This window comes from Rattus rattus, chromosome 13 (assembly GCF_011064425.1).
Source record: "Rattus rattus isolate New Zealand chromosome 13, Rrattus_CSIRO_v1, whole genome shotgun sequence".
In the NCBI taxonomy this organism is placed as follows: domain Eukaryota; kingdom Metazoa; phylum Chordata; class Mammalia; order Rodentia; family Muridae; genus Rattus; species Rattus rattus.
The window spans coordinates 35,859,138-35,879,779 of NC_046166.1; positions in this window are offsets into that span (position 1 = coordinate 35,859,138).

The window sequence follows — 20,642 nt, forward strand, 5'->3', positions numbered from 1 at the left end:
AAATAACCCTATTAAAAAATGGGGTTCAGAGCTAAACAGAGAATTCACAGCTGAGGAATGCCGAATGGCTGAGAAACACCTAAAGAAATGTTCAACATCGTTGGTCATAAGGAAATGCAAATCAAAACAACCCTGAGATTTCACCTCACACCAGTGAGAATGGCTAAGATCAAAAACTCAGGTGACAGCAAATGCTGGCGAGGATGTGGAGAAAAAACACTCCTCCATTGTTGGTGGGGTTGCAGACTGCTACAACCATTCTGGAAATCAGTCTGGAGGTTCCTCAGAAAATTGGACATTGAACTGCCTGAGGATCCAGCTATACCTCTCCTGGGCATATACCCAAAAGATGCCCCAACATATAAAAAAGACACGTGCTCCACTATGTTCATCGCAGCCTTATTTATAATAGCCAGAAGCTGGAAAGAACCCAGATGCCCTTTAACAGAGAATGGATACAGAAAATATAGGTACATCTACACAATGGAATATTATCAGCTATCAAAAAACAATGACTTTATGAAATTAAATAGGCAAATGGTTGGAACTGGAAAATATCATCCTGGTGAAACTAACCCAATCACAGAAAGACATACATGGTATGTACTCATTGATAAGTGGCTATTAGCCCAAATGCTTGAATTCCCTAGATGCCTAGAACAAATGAAACTCAAGACGGATGATCAAAATGTGAGTGCAGATCGCTCATGAGAGACACAGCCAGAATACAGCAAATACAGAGGCGTATGCCAGCAGGAAACCACTGAACCGAGAACGGGACCCCTGTTGAAGGAATCAGAGAAAGAACTGGAAGAGCTTGAAGGAGCTCGTGACCCCATATGTACAGCAATGCCAACCAACCAGAGCTTCCAGGGACTAAGCCACTACCCAAAGACTATACATGGACTGACCCTGGACTCTGACCTCGTAGGTTGCAATGAATATCCTAGTAAGAGCACCAGTGGAAGGGGAAGCCCTGGGTCCTGCTAAGACTGAACCCCTAGTGAACTAGACTGTTGGGGAGAGGGCAGCAGGGGGGAGGTTGGGAGGAACACCCATAAGGAAGGGGAGGGGGAGGGGGATGTTTGCCGGAAACAGGAAAGGAATAACATTAAAATGTATATAAGAAATACTCAAGTTAATAATAAAAAAAAAAAAGAAATGTTCAACATCTTTAGTCATAAGGAAAATGCAAATCAAAACAACCCTGAGATTTCACCTCACACCAGTGAGAATGGCTAAGATCAAAAACTTAGGTGACAGCAAATGCTGGCGAGGATGCGGAGAAAGAGGAACACTCCTCCATTGTTGGTGGGATTGCAGACTGGTACAACCATTCTGGAAATCAGTCTGGAGGTTCCTCAGAAAATTGGACATTGAAGTGCCTGAGGATCCAGCTATACTTCTCTTGGGCATATACCCAAAATATGCCCCAACATATAAAAAAGACACGTGCTCCACTATGTTCATAGCAGCCTTATTTATAATATCCAGAAGCTGGAAAGAACCCAGATACCCCTTCAACAGAGGAATGGATCACAGAAAATGTGGTACATCTACACAATGGAATATTACTCAGCTATCAAAAACAATGACTTTATGAAATTCGTAGGCAAATGGTTGGAACTGGAAAATATCATCCTGAGTGAGGTAACCCAATCACAGAAAGACATACATGGTACGCACTCATTGATAAGTGGCTATTAGCCCAAATGCTTGAATTATCCTAGATGCCTAGAACAAATGAAACTCGAGACGGATGATCAAAATGTGAATGCTTCACTCCTTCTTTAAACAGGGACAAGAATACCCTTGGCAGGGAATAGAGAGGCAAAGATTAAAACATACACAGAAGGAACACCCATTCAGAGCCTGCCACACCTGTGGCCCATACATATACAGCCATCCAATTAGACAAGATGGATGAAGCAAAGAAGTGCAGGCCAACAGGAGCCGGATGTAGATCGTTCCTGAGAGACATAGCCAGAATACAGCAAATACAGAGGCAAATGCCAGCAGTAAACCACTGAACTGAGAATGGGACCCCCGTTGAAGGAATCAGAGAAAGAACTGGAAGAGCTTGAAGGAGCTCGAGACCCCTTATGAACAACAATGCCAAGCAACTACTTAGTCCAGGGACTAAGCCACTACCTGAAGACTATACATGGACTGACCCTGGACTCTGACCTCATAGGTAGCAATGAATATTCTAGTAAGATCACCAGTGGAAGGGGAAGCCCTTGGTCCTGCTAAGACTGAACCCCCAGTGAACGTGATTTTTGGGGGGAGGGCGGCAATGGGGGGAGGATGGGGAGGGGAACACCCATAAAGAAGGGGAGGGGGAGGGATTAGGGGGAGGGTTTGGGGGGGAAACCGGGAAAAGGAATAACACTCGAAATGTAAATAATAAATACTCAAGTTAATAAAAAAAATAAATCAGTAATTTTGAACTTTGATTAAGCCCATAATAATACCACCAGATATTTATTTATCTACTAGAAATTTCAAAATAAAGTTGGTAATGACCATTATTTCTCAAAGGAATTTAGATATCAGGAGATGATTTTTAGAATTTGAAAACAAAATTTCTGCAAGTTTTTAAGTGTCTATTATGTAGGTTTTTCCTTTTTTTTTTAAATGAAAGAATTCTACTTTTTTTTTTATTTTCTTACTAACAGCATTTTCAGGATAAGTACCAAATGGTGTAAGAAACATCCCCAAGTATGTTAAAGAGAAGACAAGTAATGTATATAAATAGGTGATTCTTGAGAACATTAGTCTGCAGGAGCAAGTCCTGCTGTGGGTCTCTAACCCATGGGGCATTTGTCTTCTCTAAATTGCCCATGAGGTCCTTTGACTCAATGATAAACAGGAATCACTGGAAAATTATTCTGTTCTCCCACATATTTCCAAACAAACATGAGTTTATAAGAAAAATATACACATAAAACAAATTATTTTCTATTCAGGTATATTTTATATTGAATCTTTCTACCTTCATTTTCTCCAATGTGAAAAATTAACAGACAACTGAATTATATCTTAGGTAAAAAGTATACCACATCCCTCAAATGTTATTGTTTAAAGTATTGAACTTATTCATGATTCAATCTACTTTGTGAAGATATGTTTTTTGGTTACAAGTTAAACTGTTTAGTGTTATAAATATTTTAGTTTAAGGTATTTTCATTTATTGCAAAATTCAACACTATTAAGTAGATCCGTCATGTATTTCATTATTAGACATATGAATATGCACATATAATTTTCCATAAGACACTGGTTCAACAATTGAGGTGGATGTTATTGGGAAATTAATGATGTGGAAATGAAAGAGAAACAGAAGAGTAACTAAGAAAGATATAACTAAAGACAGAGTGAATCTTTATATTCAGAAATGACAGTGATCCTGGTGATGTCAACACTCACCATATCTTGGTGGAAAATGACAGTGAGGGAAAATGACTTGGCGACTCTCAGCTTTCCCCTGAGCCAATTGTCCGGCGACTGCTGCCTTGTAATTGACAGAATCTGGGTAACTGTCGAAGTTTAGATTGGAGACTGTGGGTCAAAGAGAACCTTTAACTCCTGACATTGAAACTAGGAAGAGAACAAAATGTAAGCTGTAGTCTCAGGAGACTTACCTGCTCTTTCTGGGAGCTGGGTTAAGGCAGAAAGTTTAGGTAAATGTGTTTGAGGCCTAGCATGCCTTTACCAGTTGGCAGTTGGATGAAGGGCAGAAATCAGGCCTTATTTTTAGGGTCTGGGAACAGTTTTTATGTCATCACTGCATACTGGGTAGAGAGGAGGTTATTCTAAGTTTAAAGGATTTTGAATTAAATTTTTATTTCATGTATTTATCTAAATGTGTGCGTGTGCGTGTGTGTGATATGTGCATGGAGGATGATGCATTTGTGGAAGCCACAGGCAATTTGCAGAGTTATAGGAAACTTGTAGGGATCAGTTGTCTCTAGAATGTAAATCTAGGAGAACAATTGAATGTCATCAAACTGGTTAGTATAGGTCTTTATTTACTCTGCTTTCTCTCTGACACGTATATAGTTTAACAAATATAATATATGTCACATCAACAAAAAAATCCTAGACAAAGTCAAACATAACTTATTATTTACATCTGATCATATATTAAAATGCTAGTGCATAGTTACCTAAAATATAAAATTAATTTCAAAAGTAAAAATAATTGGACTTTATTCTGTTATTTCTGAGACAGATCTAAATATATTTAAATTGTATAATGTTCAGTTATTGGATGATTTTTAAAAGGTTTAAACTATAAACATTAGTTATTTCTATTACTTACTTAGTAACATAATAATTGGATCAATATAAAGTCTTTCTGATTCCTTGTTCTAATGATTAACAATACTAAAATCAGTTAACACATTGTGTTTTTCTTCAAAAGCTCTTCTAACTTGATAATAATTGTTGGCATTTAGTTTAGGCTCCATGCTACGGTTACCTCGCAGCAACCAGGAGTGCCTGACTCACTATAAAAGGGGTTGCTTGCCCACTCCTTTCTCTTGCTCTCATGCTCTTTCTGTATTCTTTTTTCACCTTGCCCTCTTCCTCCTCTCTCCCCATTCCCTTCCTCCCTCTCCACATCTCCACATCATTATGAATTACCTCTACACACACACACACACACACACACACACACACACACACACACACACACACACACACACACACACATTCTCTTTCTCTCTCTCTCTCTCTCTCTCTCTCTCTCTCTCTCTCTCTGCTTTTCTTTGTATCTACTAACTCCTCTCCCTATGCCCTTAATACATTCTATTTTATACTATACCACTATACCGGGCTGTGGCTGGTACCTCAGGAGGGAAGGGACACCTCAGCATGGACCCACAGAGGTATCCCCTTCCCCCACACCATAAAGCATTTCCACCAAACATTTCTCTATTTGTTATTTATAAAACACAACAATAGTCATCATTACTATCAGTTGTTTTTGATGAGATTAAATGAGTTGAGCCACATTTCAGGCTACAAGGTATGCTTATTTGTAGTAATTTTGTAATATCATTTAAAAAGCACAAAAATGAGTCTCTCATTTTATAATGGCTCTACACCCCAATAATCGTTGAGGTGGGAATGTTCTTTGCTGTGGATGTTAACCCTTATTATGTTTGCTTCAATCAGTCTTTGTGGATTGAACCAATGAGCAAAATTATAGGAAATTTCTTAAGATGATGCATATGTTTTTGTTGTCAGTAAAATTCACAAGATTTGCTAATAGCGTTTCTACATTTTAGATCCAGAGTGGCCAATCACTTTTCTGTTTTGTAACCAGACTGCATGAAAATGAATCAGAAATGTTAGCTTCCATACTAATTAATTTTACATAGAAAGTAAAATAATATTTTGTAAATGAATTTAAATTAACGTCAATAGCAAACCCTCTGAAAGTACACGTCAGGACATAAGTATGTTTTAAGATATTACCATATAAGGAGTCATTTTCACTTCTTTCCTTTCAAAGCACATTGAGTAATTATTAGTGATTTAGTATCAATAGAGGAGTTGACATTCTATGAATAAATCATCCATAATCATCTGCAAAGCAAGTGATTTTGCTGAAAAAAATGGAATATCTACTTGGATCAAAGGTGTAATTTTTAAAATTTATTTATTTATTCATTTTTACACTCCAGATTTTATTCTCTTCTAGCTCCATCCCCACTCCGGACAGTTCCACATCCCATACCTCCTCCGCATTGCTGCTCCATGTTTCCACAATGATGTCCATACCCAGATGAGGCCTCCAAAACATATATAGCAAAGTAATTTTAATACCATAGTTTACATTATACTGAAAGCTCACTTTAAAATGATTCATAGATGCACACAGGAAAACTTGAAGTTCCAAAATTCAAAAACTAAAATGTAAAAGATCCCATACTTGAGTAAAGTTAAAAGAATCAATTAGATATGATGTGCTGATGTAAAAGTTGGAGAAATGGTATCTTTGGGTCCCAAATCAAGGAAATAGTAGAAAAACAAATCCTGTGGAGACAGAGTGTTTGTTTAAATATTGAAGTAAACAAGATAAAGAAATGTTTTTCCTTCCTTGCCAAACAATCATTTCTCTAATTCTTCTTAATTCCCTTTATGGTAATTTCTGACAGCATTTGGCAAAGTAGCAGGATCTAGTAGACTGAGCCTATGTTTCTAAATATCACAGTTTTCTTTTAAATCCTTTCCTCCTTATGTATGCTCAATAATACCATATGAAATCTCTTTTACAAAGAATATTTAGGATTTTTTTTAATGTGGAGATCAATCCATTTCAACTCTATAGGAGTGTGTAGATTAAAAGGCTGTAATTAACTCATAACAGATCTTTAGAGATACAAACGTACAGTTGAGTTATTAAGGAAAATTGCCTAAAACTTATATTTAGAAAGTACAGGTTCACTTTCTAACAATATATGTACAATTAGAGGGCATGTGTCAGCCTCTTGAAGATTCAGACAAAGATTTCAAATAAACACCTACACTTACAGCATCTATTTATTGAAAATCATTGCAGAAAGCTGTAAGATTTAATTAATGGTGATAATGGAGAAAGCAGAGCATTCTGGAAAAATGATGCTTGCTAATTTTAGTTGAGTCATCTTTAAAAAGAGAAAAAGGTGACTGTAGTAGTTGGAGTCGTTTTTACAAACCAAATTATTTTTTAAAACTATTATTCAACATGATTCTCTTAAGTGAACATGGACCTAGTGTAAGGCCCCTAATTATTTTGTTTAATCATGCTTCTGATTAGCTTAGCTTTACTTTGAGTACTAAACTTTCTATTTAGTGACCAGGTAACAGGTCTGAGCTTGCTGGAGGCCTTGAAATGGACAGATATTTTTCCTACAAGGAACAGAAAGAAAATGGAGTTAACTATGAAACACAACTAATTATACCTAATAATGATGGATTATGTAAGTTTATAAATATTAATATTGAAACATTTTATGTAATATTAAAAATTTCTAAAGAAATATTTACATCTTTACAGATGGTAAAATTAATAAAATTCAAACATATACATATATATCCCAGAGCTTTCTGATAGTACAATAAAATTTGTTTCAAATAAGAAACTTTGAAAGCCCCCATGCCCGGTTACACAGTTTAGATCACTTTTTATTGCATCATGTTAATGTTATAAATTATAAAATACTTGAAAATTTAGGCTTTTATAAAATGGCTATAATTTATTTGTCTATTTTAATCTGTAAATACTTAAATAACATATTTCTTCTATTAGATAACTTTTGTGTAATACAGACTTAAAGGTTTTGGTTTATTTATTTATTTATTTACTTACTTACTTACTTACTTACTTACTCACTCATGTGAGCATTTTCCTTTCTTCTAGTTACCAAATGTAGGGCCTATTACATATAAAATAAGTGCTATGCCAATGACCTCCAGCCACAGCCTAACTTCCTTTTCATTAATGTTTTTAAACTAAAGTAGAACTTGAAAATAATCTATGGACGATTTTCTTTAAGTGGCTTTTTAAGGGCAAATATAACGCTTTCAAGTAAATATTGATTTCAGAGAGCAATGGCATGCAGCCTTGAGGTGTCTTCGGCTAGAGTCAGTTGCATGAATTTTGTAGAAACACACTTAGAAAAACCTTGACCGTCAGACTTATATATCATAGCTTGGCAGAGAAAGAAGCGAGACAGAATTGATTTGCTGAAGTAACCAATAAACATAGTTACCAAGTGATTAAACGGGCTGAATACTTTTTGGAAAACAAGATTAGAAGAAGGCTTATAATTCCATCCAAATTGGAAAATCAAGGCTGGCTGAAAGTGAGATGAATGTTGCCAAAAACCTTGAACATTATTTCAAATCCTCATGCCTTTTGTTAAAAAAAAAGTAATACCATTCAGTCATTCAGAAGAGCTTAAAAACAAAGGAAACTAAAAAATATTAAAGTTGAAAGGTTAAATCCATGCTATGCATACACAACACAAAATGATTGACCACATTATAAAGTGTAAAATACTGTGAAATATGATATAGCTTCTAAAATTGAGCTTACATACTTGAATTGGATTTTGCGGACTTAATATTAATCTAAACTAACTTATGTGTCAAACAAATGTCAGAAGAAAATTACTATCAATAAAGTTGTTTGGACCACCCGCCCAGCCTGAGGTAACCCTCATACATGTGATACCTTTACTGATGGTTATCTTTCTAGACCCCACCTTTAGATATATTTTTAATCTACTTTTGAGATAGAAACTAAAACACATTTACATGAGGTAAAATATAGGGTCTTAGGTTTTTCCAACTTATTTAAAGTGGAATCATAAGAAACAACAGTAAAATCTAATATGAAATTAGTCTTTAAATGACAACAATAGTACAGAATAACATTAGATAATAATGCTATGTCATACCTGAAACAACCTATATGTAATGAAGACTTCAGACTTTATCTTAATTTTGGAGTTGTTGATGGTTAGTGAATCTTATTTAACATTTCAAACCAAACCAAACAGAAAAGCAACAAAATAAAGCAAAATAACAACAATAAAAACCAGTAAAGACAGCCCAAAATTCTGAACTTTTCAGACAACACCTGTGAATGCCATAACTGGTCATTTCTCAAGCAGTTCTTTTGAATAACATAGGTTTAATCAATATGTTATCTTTATATTTCTATCTTCACTTTTGGTTTTTGTTTTTATTTATTTATTTTTGTTTGTTTGTTTGTTTGAGATGGGGTTTTGTTGTGTACCTTCGACTGTCCTGGAACTCACTGGGTAGACCAGGCTGGCCTCAAACTCACAGAGATCCACTTGCCTTGCTCCCCAAGTGCTCGGATTAAAAGCATGCCCCACCACTTCCCAACCTTTATGTTCATTTTGTAATATACTTTGTAATTAGATTATACCTGTGCATGCCTTCTTTGCACAGCTTTTCTCACCATCAAAACCCTCACTGGAGAGGGACATGTTTCCCATTTGATGGGTCTGCCATCTTAGATCATCATCACTCAGCATCCAGAGTTGGTATCAGATTGCATTCTTACCATTCATTCAGGGTGTTTATTCAAATGGACCACGACCTGAAACTGCCATTCCAACACGACACGGAGTGTTCTCAGTGTTCTACAGATACTCTGTGAGCCATTTCCTCACTTGCCACTTCTTCTGGATAATCCTCGGAAACTACAGCTTTCAGTATCTTCATGGCTTACCCTCTCTAGAATGTTGTTTAGTTGACTATATCAATAGATAGTAACAGAATTTATCCAAGATTATACGTCATAAATAAATATCACTCTGCATGATCAGCAACAGTATCTGAGTTTTCCGTTATTCTACACCCTTCCTTAGTCTTCCTACTACCTTTTTTTTTTAAAGAACTGACCCAGAGCTAGAATGGTTTCTCAATCTCACATCAATTTTTGTTCCCTAATCCAATAAGAAACGTAATTTATCATATTCATTAGAGATGATATTGATCTCTTTTTAGAGATTAATCACTTTGAGAGTTGTTTTGTTTTGTTTGCTTTTTATGTGAAGGCATTTTCCTTTACTACCATTGTATTATTAAGGGGCTGAAGACATGTCTCAAAGAATAAGAGCACTGGTTGTTCTTCCAGATAATTGAGTTTAATTGTCAAACTCCACATGGCAGCTTGTAGTTCCAGTCCTAGGTGATTGCAGCCCTCTTCTCCCAACTCTGGGAATCAAGAATAAATGTGCTATGCAAACATACATACAGTAAAAGAATCTATATATCTAGAATAATGTTTTGTATAACAAAGGCAACAATTTTGTGGGTTTTTTCTTATATTGGATTTTTTAATTTACATTTCAAATGTTATCCCCTTTCCCAGTTTCCCTGTCCACAAACCTCCTATCACATCCCTCCTTCTTCTATGACAGTGCTTTCCTCACCCTCTCACCCCCCCTTCCCACCTTCCTGCCCTTCACTGAGGAGGGGGGTCCAGTCTTGGCCGGACCAAGGACTTTTCCTCCCATTGGTGCCAGCAAGATCATCCTCTGCTACATATGCAGTTGGAGCCATGAGTTTGTCCATGTGGACTCTTTGGATGGTGGTTTAGTCCTTGAGAGATCTGGTTGGTTGGCAACAATTTTGAAGTAAACAGTTTGACTTCTTTTTAAAAATCATAGGACATTAGAAGTTGACATGTGACTCGCCTAGGAGTAAGATAGCTTTATACCAATGTAGAAAAAAAGTTGTATGTATTCAGCGAAGCTGCTGAGATAGTTAAGTAGTTTCACCTTATAAAAGAGTGGAAGGATTAATATACTAAAGATGGCCATTTTGCCAAAAGTGGTCTACAAATTCAATGCAATCCCCATCAAAATTCCTACTCAATTCTTTAGAACAATTTTTTACTTATACATTAACATGTCCATTTTACATGAAGTAAGTTTAGATATTTATGTTAACAGAGTACTCTAGCAGCTTAATCCTCCAACTCCGATTTTGCAAGCAAGAAATATATAGGGCAGACAGGGTGTTTAATTTGTAACACTCATGGCTGATGTTGTAGGCCAGATCTGTGATAACTAAGGGGTGGATAGTTGACGTAAGTTAGGCTTGCCCAACAAAATTAATGGTATGTGCATCACAGGTAAGATATATATACATATTGCCATTTTATTGACAATTATTTGAATTTTGATGGATAAAGACGGTAAAATCCATTTTAAAATTAACAATCCTTTATACTTTCTTTGGAATGCTACTTCTACAGTAGGTCTGCTTCTCTTATGTCTCAGATTTGATAAAACCTATGGCATTTTTGTATGTGTATGTGATAGAGAAATTTTAAAAACCTTTTGGGAAGAAAGAGGTGAAGGGCATAAAGTAATTGAGTAGAAAAATAGATCTATCTTTAAAATTTAAAGTCACATTGTGAAAATATGAAGCAATGTTATTTTTGCTGAAATGTTTCAGAAATTCATAATTGACAATGTCAATTTGTTTTATTCTTCTGTATGTTAACCTATTAATACCTCACTTTTTAAACAGAACCACACATTTTATCATAGTAGAAACAATGAATATAAAATAGCACAAATAAGATTTGAAGTCACAAACCACTACCCAAAGACTATACATGGACAGACCCATGGCTCCAACTGCATATGTAGCAGAGGATGGCCTTGTTAGGCACCAATGGAAAGAGAAGCCCCTGGTCCTGCCAAGGTTGGACACCCAGTGCAAGGGAATGTCAGGCGGGCAGTAAGTGGGAGTAGATGGGGGGAACGCCCTTATAAAATAAGGGGAGGGGTAAAGGGTAGGGAGCTTATGGACAGGAAACCAGGAAAGGGAATAACATTTGAAGTGTAAATAAAGAAATAGCCAATAAAAAAAAGATTTGAAGTCAATTATAGCCTATAAAAATAACATGATAAAGTAATAAAATGTAACTGATAGATTTATAAAAATATATTATGATGGAGTATAACCAGTAATGTAGAATGGCATCAGTGTTTATTAAATATAATTAAAACCAATAATTTCAGTATGAAGAAATGTAATGTTTACAATTCATGTAATACTCAGAATATAAAATTTTAATTTTATTAAAATTAATAACATTTCTCAAAATATTTTAATATTTTCAAGGATAAAGATTTTAATGTAAGGAAAGTTCCTGTTTTGCAGCTAGATTTTATGCACAGATGAGAAATGTTGCATGTCCTAACACTATTGGTGATGAGAATTATTTGCATTGCACACATAATTTGGTTATTGATTGCCTTATGGATTTTTATTTATTTTTAAAATTGTATTGATTGATTATGCATTTCACATCACACACCCAAACTTTCTGATCTCCCTATGTCTTTGCATCTGCCCTCCATACAAACTCCCCACAAAAGAAACACACACACACATACACACACACACACACACACATACACCTGTGGAAGCTGTAGTACGTCACATAGCATAACTTTTAGTTCACATAAATCTACTTCCAATTGTTCTTTGCAAGAAGCCATTGGTATGGTCAAGGCTTCTGGCTTATTCTATACTATCAATATTGGACCCTTACATGAATTCTTCTTGGTTAGCCTGTTGTTGCCTCCTGTCATGGAGATCGTGCAGCTTTGGATCAGTAGGCCCTGCCTCTTCATATGCTCCAACAATTCACAGATTGGGTTGATGCAAGGGTGGGCCACCTAAAAGCTCTGGATCTGGGCCTGGATGGTAGCTGAGTTAGTGAGCCCACTAGCTTTCCTGCACCCTCACCACTAGTGTGAACTCGCTAGCACCATCCTGGCTAGCTCACCCAATGAGGCAGCTAGCAAGGATTGGGAGAAGGCCATTTTCCCTTTCTGTGGCATAGGAGTTGCAAGGACAGCTCTTCTGGGCTTATGTTCACCCTCGCCCAAACAACCAGGGCCAAATCTACTGTGCTGTCCAGGCAAAATGTGAGGCCCACTCTCCAAAATGCTACAACCAGGGATCTCTCTCTCTCTCTCTCTCTCTCTCTCTCTCTCTCTCTCTCTCTCTCTCTCTCTCTGAACAACCGACTGCAAGCTTTGGCCAGAAGGTGTGAGGTGGGCATCTCTCCCTTCCCCATGCTGCCACCATCATACTATACAGAGCAATAGTAGGGCCAACTCTCCTGGGCCCACATCCCCAGGGCTACCGGACAGGGTTGGTTTAGGCTCCTGAGTGGAAGCAAGTGAGATGCGTGGCTGAGTCTGCATAGTTCTTGGACATCATCATGGTTCCAGGTGACAGCCCAAATCATGTGTCTTCATAGACTTTGGTGGTAATATGACCCATGGACACTGAAATACAGTCATATTGTCAGATGGCCATTGACCCACACATGGTCTTCAGGGGTAGTGCAGGTCAGATGTTCACCATGGCCTCAGGTAGCAGGATAGGCTACTCACATCAGACTATTCCTCTTTACCCTCACATCCCCAGTTCTGCCTCTCTTCACAGTGCTCACACACCTCTCTTCTTCTCTTCCATTTACACCGCATACTGGTGAATCTTAGTGGCTCCTGCTGCTGCAAGTGAGCCACAGGGCAGGCTGACATCTGGGTGACTTCCATGGATTTTTATTTTTCAAGCAATTTTAATTAGAGCATAATTACTTAGTTTTTCCCACTTAGAATTTACCCCCTCCAGACACTTCCATGCATATTTACTCCTCAGATTCTTGGCCTCTTTTACTTTGATTATTTTGTTGAACACACACTTATATACACACATGTATACATAGGTACATGACTATGGAAATAAACTTAAACATTCCACTTAGTGTTACTAATATATCTATGACTTTAGGCTTTCCACTGAGTATTAGATAATGGATTAGAGCCTTCATCTCAGGGAAAACTAATTCTCACAGACATATTTAAGTTGATACATATAATTTACATTATTAAAAAACTCATTCTATGAGGCATGTATATGTGTAATTTTTGGATATAAACAATGTGATGTTATTTCCTAGCACTGTGCATGTGGGACCAAAAGGACATCCATCTATAAACAAGACCTGATAGTTGAAATAGCACAAGAAGCATGAAATTTGCCAGAAAAGTGAATGTATAACCATCACTCTTGGAAAAGCTAATAAGATAAGCTGGGGCAAGGATAGTGAAAGATTTCTTAGAGAAATTTATGAATAAGTAACATTAAGTATGTAAAAATAGGGGTTTAGAGAGATGGCTCAGTGATTCAGAGTTCTTGCTTTTCTTTTAGTTCTGGGTTTCTTTCTCAGCAACCACAAGTGTTGATAAGCTCAGGTTGATAAGATCTAAGATCCATTTTGGATTTCTTTATAGTGTTCTGTAACTGCATGGTGCTTATTTGAGTACCAGACACGACGATGATTCTAAGGTCTTAATTTTCATAATAGAATAGTCATATAATTTAAAGATTATTTTAATTATATGTGAAAGTAAGTTAATAATAAAGATTAACCAAACCTTTCATGATAACTCAAAATTTTGTAAATAGGAAATAAAGAATACCCACAGAGTTTTGCTTCTTGGCATCTGTATGTCCACATACATTGTTAATTATCAATCAAAAATTAATTAAAATTAATTAATTTTAATGAGTGTTTTAATCTAAAATAGTATCTATTGATCCTATAACCTACTAGTTGAGTATTTGATTATCAAATAGATTTGGTATACTGATCCACACTTAATACATGAAGTTTAGATTAGAATAATTTGTTTTGTCTGGCTGGTACATGGACTTTTCAGGACATAAGATTTTTCATGACATTCCCATCTTTCTTTCTCATCCACATAAACCTTTACCCAACACATGCTTATTCCCCAACATGCACCACTCTTGGGGTTGTTGCTCAGAAATTTAAGAGTCTTCAGCCAATTATTTAACAACCATAAGTTCACATGCTATTTTCCTTTATTAACATTTTCTGAGTACATTCTCAATATATTAGTCATATAATAAATACGCAGGAAATTAAGATGATATACATGTTTGGTTTATAGAAGAAGGTTCACAGAAGAGTCTTAATAAGTCGCAACATGTTCTAGATTTCAATTTAATAAATATTTTCCACAGGTAAATAGTTTTAGTAAAATATTTTTGATTTTACTCCTAAATTCAGAGACAAAATTCAAATAAGTGCACCACTCAAATATTGCTTACATAATGGAAATTTTATCTACTAACATTTATAGATTCCAAATAGTCATATCACTGACTGGGGACTCTAAATTCCAGTTTGCACTGCCTACTTCCAATTAGCATGAATAAATGAAAGGTGAAGGACAGAAAGACCCCTTAAGATCAAACATATCTATAAGCCTCATTAAATTATTTTTGGGATACTGGTTTCCCAATTTCTGTAAGATATCCCAAAGGATTAAGGCATCTCTATTCTTCTATTTCCATTCTTAGATTTACATATGTATGGGGATTTGACTGCATGGATATATAAGCAATATATGTTTTTGGTGCCAAAAATGTCAGAAAAGGGCTTAATATGCAAATGCAAATCCTTATAGGAAAGAGAAATAAAATTGACCAATTACAGAATCCCATGACATGGAGATGCAGTTGATTACAAATTATCTTGTGTGTCACAAAAACATAACCTGCATCTTTTGCAAGAACCACAACAGTTTTACTTGCAAAACAGTTTTACTTTACACTCTGTCTCCATTCCCTGAATAAATTCCCTGGGTAAATAGAGCAGCAACAAATTACTCATCACACATTCTTAATATACAACTGCCTTCCTGTTGTCTACCACACTCATTTCCTCTACATTAATTAGCCTAACTTTTTTTTATTGAATCTGTACAAGATGGTTTTTATCAAGGTTAGTTGTTTATTGCACAGAAGCTTTTGGTTAAAGTCTACAGGACAAAACCATACAAAGGAGTCAAAAATGATAACTAAGATTTATCTCTATAAAATCTACTGCAACACTGGACACTGGAATTGTCGTATACTACTTCATTGTCATTAATCTAACTAAATATGTATCTTTGTTACTTCAAAAGTGATTGCTATTCAGATTAAATGAAATGAGAAGAGAGACTTTTATTTTTCTAAGTGTCCCTTAATTTGCAGCAAATTCCAAGAGCTGCTTCTTAGGTGCATATGTAAAATTTGTGCTCCCTCATGGTATGTGCAGAGGCCTAGCACAGACCTATGTAGACTTTGCGTCTGTCACTTTAGTCTCTGTGAGCCCCTTTGAGTCCAGCTTAGTTGATTCTGTGCACCATGATCGATCTCTTTGTGTCTTCAACCCTCTGGCTCCTACAATCATTCTTTCATTCTCCTTTCTGCGGGGTATCCCCAGTCTCACCCAATGGTTGTTTACCTGTGTGTGTGTGTGTGTGTGTGTGTGTGTGTGTGTGTAACAGTGGGTGTGTGAAATTCTCTGACTCTTTAGCCTATACTTGGTACCCTTTTTTCCCTACTTCATAGACTTGTCCAGCCATGATAGGAGGGTTTATGCCTTGTCTTATTGAATCCCTTTATATAATATGTGTTCCGTTGGTATGACCTTGAGGTCTGGTGTTTATGAATGAATCCATAGGTGCAGTGTATTGGAGGTGGTAGAAGTGGAGGGAAAAGAGGCAACAATCAGGATGTATTGTATGAGGGAGGAACAAAAATGTTGTTTCCTACCAGGATGCTATTGTGAGCAGGACATTGCTGGAGTAGGGGCTTTTTTCCTGCAGGTACTAAAGATTTTATTGAAGGTTGTATGAGCACAACAGTCAAATATAAAGCTTTACAGAAAATAGAGGCAAAGGTGACCAAATCAAGAATGAATAGCCCTTTCCATCCTCACAAGACTGCACTGGAGGAAAATCTCTCGGCATTGTACATTCAGTTTGAGTACTCTCAGTGCTTTGCAAGAGCTGGGTGACTTAAACTCAGTATAAAATTGCTCAGATACTTTCATGATTCCTATGTGAAACTGAGATTAGTTTACTTTTTATAAATTTTTAAAGGATAGAAGCAAGTTCAAAGAAAAAATATTTCACAAAAAAAGCTTACTAAGGTATGACTCTTTTTAATTGTCTTACCATTATTATGACTGTTTTATAGTTAAACAAATTAAAATACAGAGAAAATTAGTAATGATCATAAAACCTTATTTTATAAAGCCTATTCTGATATGTGTTTATGTATTCTCTTTCAGATTTAATTATTATTGCAAAATCAATAATGTTCAAATGAACAATAAATTTGATAATTGAAAATGTTTTGATTGCTATCATTCGGCAACTATTGTGTGGAGTGAGTATAATTTAGTTGTCATATTTCTTTTTATTTGAATAATATAAGGTCATTTCACAAATAAGTGTATGTCACACACTTGGTATGTGCATTATATTACTGTTTTTTGAAGTATCATCAGATTAATGATGTGACTATTCACATTGTGGAAAATTATTTTTAACTTGTTTTTATTTAAATCAATTTTTAAATTTAAATATATTCTGATCATTTTCTTTACCTCCCAAAGTTTTGTCTACCTTTTCTATTCCTCCGTGCCCACCCAACTTTAAGCTCTTTATCAAAAAAGAAAAAAACCTAGACAACAACAAAAACCTAGAGAACAAAACACAAAAATAAACACTAAACTTTAACCAAATAAAAGCAACACACACACACACACACACACACACACACACACACAAACACGCACAAGCACATGTGAACGTGAATAGTCATATAAAGCTGAAAACTGTGGAATCCAATATTTGTTGGCCAACTACTCTTGAACATGAGATCTATAAGATCGGCCTTGGAGTGGTTGATATTCATAGTTGATATATTTATTTAAAAAAATGATCTTCCCTCTCTCAGCAGGTATAAATAATGGGTTGACTGTTAATCTCTAGTAGCTAGGTTTTTATTCATTCATTCATTCATTCATTCATTCATTCATTCATCTTTAAAATATATCCAAATAATATATTATAAGATAAAATAAAAACTACTACGTGAAGTCATATAAGAGAGAACAACCGAAGGAAAAGATCCCAAGGGATGGTACAAGATCCAGAGACCCACCATTTAAGCACTCAGGAATCCCATAAAAACACTAAACTGTAAGCTGTATGAGTGTAGGGGACTGAGTCCAGATGCACGGAAGCCCTGTGCTTGCTGCTACAGTCTCTGTGAACTCTTGTGAGCGTGGATCATGTTGATGCAGAGGGCCTTATTTTCTTGGTGTCCTAATAGAAGGTCCTTAATGCTATGAATATACATATTGTAGAAATTTCTTTAACAGCCAAATGCTATTTTCCAAATGTTTCAGTTAAATGTTTAGAATTTCTATTTTGTACTCATAAATGAAAGAGTTCAGAATTAAGCATAAGAATTGACTAAACTACAAGAGTCTGTGAAAATCCTTGTTCTAGCACAAGATTTACTGCACCATCTAAGAAAATGTGGTATAAGTTATTTCTCAGGAATAGCAAGATTAATTAAATGACTCGTGTTCTTTATAGTCTTATGTCTAAAAAAAGAAAATGAAGTACATGCTATAACATTTAAGGGAGTAAAAACATCTGTCTACTAGAGATTGAAATGTTGGCTTAATACTTTGAGGCAAAAAGAGATAATAAAATGGGAGATAATAGAAATAAATAAAAAATAAGAGCAAGAGAGTGTCTATTAAATTAATGTCATTAATTAATTTAAATTAAATGCTTAATATATAACCAACTGCAGCTAGAAATGATACTAAATTATTGACTGCTAATTAGTTCAATTAATGATTTAATTATGTATAGTTCATTCATTGTAATTAACAACACTAAATATTTGCTAATCTACACATATATGCATATTTACTTTATTTTAATGTTATTTATTTGTGGCTACATATAACATATCTTGACCATATTTTCTCTCATACTCTTCCCAGTTCTATGCCACCTCTCTAATCACTCAATTTCCTATCTGTCCAAACTCCTCAAAACTAATTTTCCTTTTCACAGCAGATACTTAGCAAATAGTTTCTTTCTTAGGGATGGTATTTTATTTTCCTTTCTCCTTCTTTCTTGGGTGGATTTGCCTCTTTGAGTCTCTTCATGTCCCATTCATGATGTCAATGTCTCCCTGAGTGCATATGTGTGCCCATACTGTAATACCTGGAAGATTTCACTGGAATCATTTACCACCTCTGGATCTTCCAATTTTTCTGCCTTCTTTTCTGCATAGATTCCAAATACTTATGGGAGGGTTATGATGAAGACATATCTTATAGGACCAAATGCTAAAAAGTCCCTTACTGTTTGCACTTTGACCATTTGTGTGTCTGTGTGTTAGTTACCATCTACTACAGAGAAGAAGCTTCTCTGATGAAAACTGAGTAGTACATGTCATTGAAACCTGAAACATTAATACTGAAGCATTAATACCAGTACTATATACTACATAATAGTATATAATATAATATACTATATTAAGAACTAATGCTTATATACTATATACTATTATATAGATATAGGTATAGAGGAAACCTTTCTGAACAGGACTTTTTTGGCCAAGGATTTATAGTCAACACTTGATAACCAGGCTCTCATAATACAAGTAGGCAAATAAACAAAAGACTTTTTGAATAGCTAATCAAATAATGAAGACGCCCACAGAAGAGATAATCTTTACCATCTACTCATCTTACCGAGGATACAAAGAACATAAAAAGCAAAGAGCGAAGGAAACAAGTGACTCCATTTAAAAGCAGATTAGGGGGTTAACCACAGAGTGATCAGTAAAAGAAATAAAAGCTACATAAGTACCCCGCGTTGTCTTATCTAAGACAATTCTAGAAACACAAACCAATACAATATAAAATTTCATCTCGTTCCTGGTCAGAATGGCAAAAATGAACAAAACAACTGAGAGCAAATGTTGTCAGGGCTTCAGAGAAAGAATTGCACTCATTCATTGTTGATGAATATTCAAATAGGCGTAGTCCACTTTAAAAATCAGTATAGAAAATCCTCAAATAAAAAATAAAAAATAAACAACAACAACAACAAAAAAACCCAAAAGCAAATCAAAACAAAAAATCTAATATAGAGTTGCTATATGGCCCGGCAATAGTACTCCTTGACATATGTGCAAAGGACATGCAGTCTGCTCTGCAGAGACATGTGCTTAATCATATTCACTATTCCCTGGAGTTGGGAAAGAAGAAGCACAAAAAAATGAAGAACTAATGCTCGAATGTCCTTCAAAAATGAATAGATAATGACAAAGTGGTAGATACCCACAATAGAATATTATTCAGTGTTAAAGCCAAAAAATGTAGATAAATGGCTAGATTTATTATATATATATATATATATATATATATATATATATATATAATCAAGGTAATCAGCCAGAGAATGACAAAAAGCAGGTGTTCTCTCTCATCTCTGAGTCCCATGTCTAAACCTTCAGGTGTGGGTATACAATATGGAGAAACCATTCAAATCAGCAAAGTATAAGACACTATAGTTAGGGGCACTGAAGGGTGGAGTTGAAATAAAACCAACATGTCAAAGTGATATGATTTGAGAAGTGGAAAAATGGTAAAGAACTCAACCTCGAAGGATAGACAACGATCCATACAAACTGAGGAATAAAAGGGAAATAACACCAAGGTTGTTTGAAAATTCTCAAGAAAATACTATTTTATGTTTCCATAAAATTATATAAAATCCACACATCTCAAAGGAAGTTAAGCCACTTGGGCAGACAATGTTCCCCTCAAAACCATAGACTGAAAAATCTCTAGTAGTAGGCATGACATAATATAACTTGTCAATGTTGCTCTTGGTGGACTCACAAAGCTTGTAGAAATTTTCTATTTTAGAAGAAATGGCACAATTAGGTCACAAGAGCTGGATTATCAGAACAGATTTAGACCTCAAGGATTCTTTCCTGTGGTCTAGCTTTGATGGTAGCAGAAAATTGTATGCATATTAAGACACATTTGGAACTCTGAATTTTGAAAGACTAACACAGAAAGAGACTATCTTTACTTCTGAAATTGGAGAAATTTCTAGACTTTACAGTTTCTGTAAAATCTGATATACTTACAGGAATTAGTGCAAAATGGCACT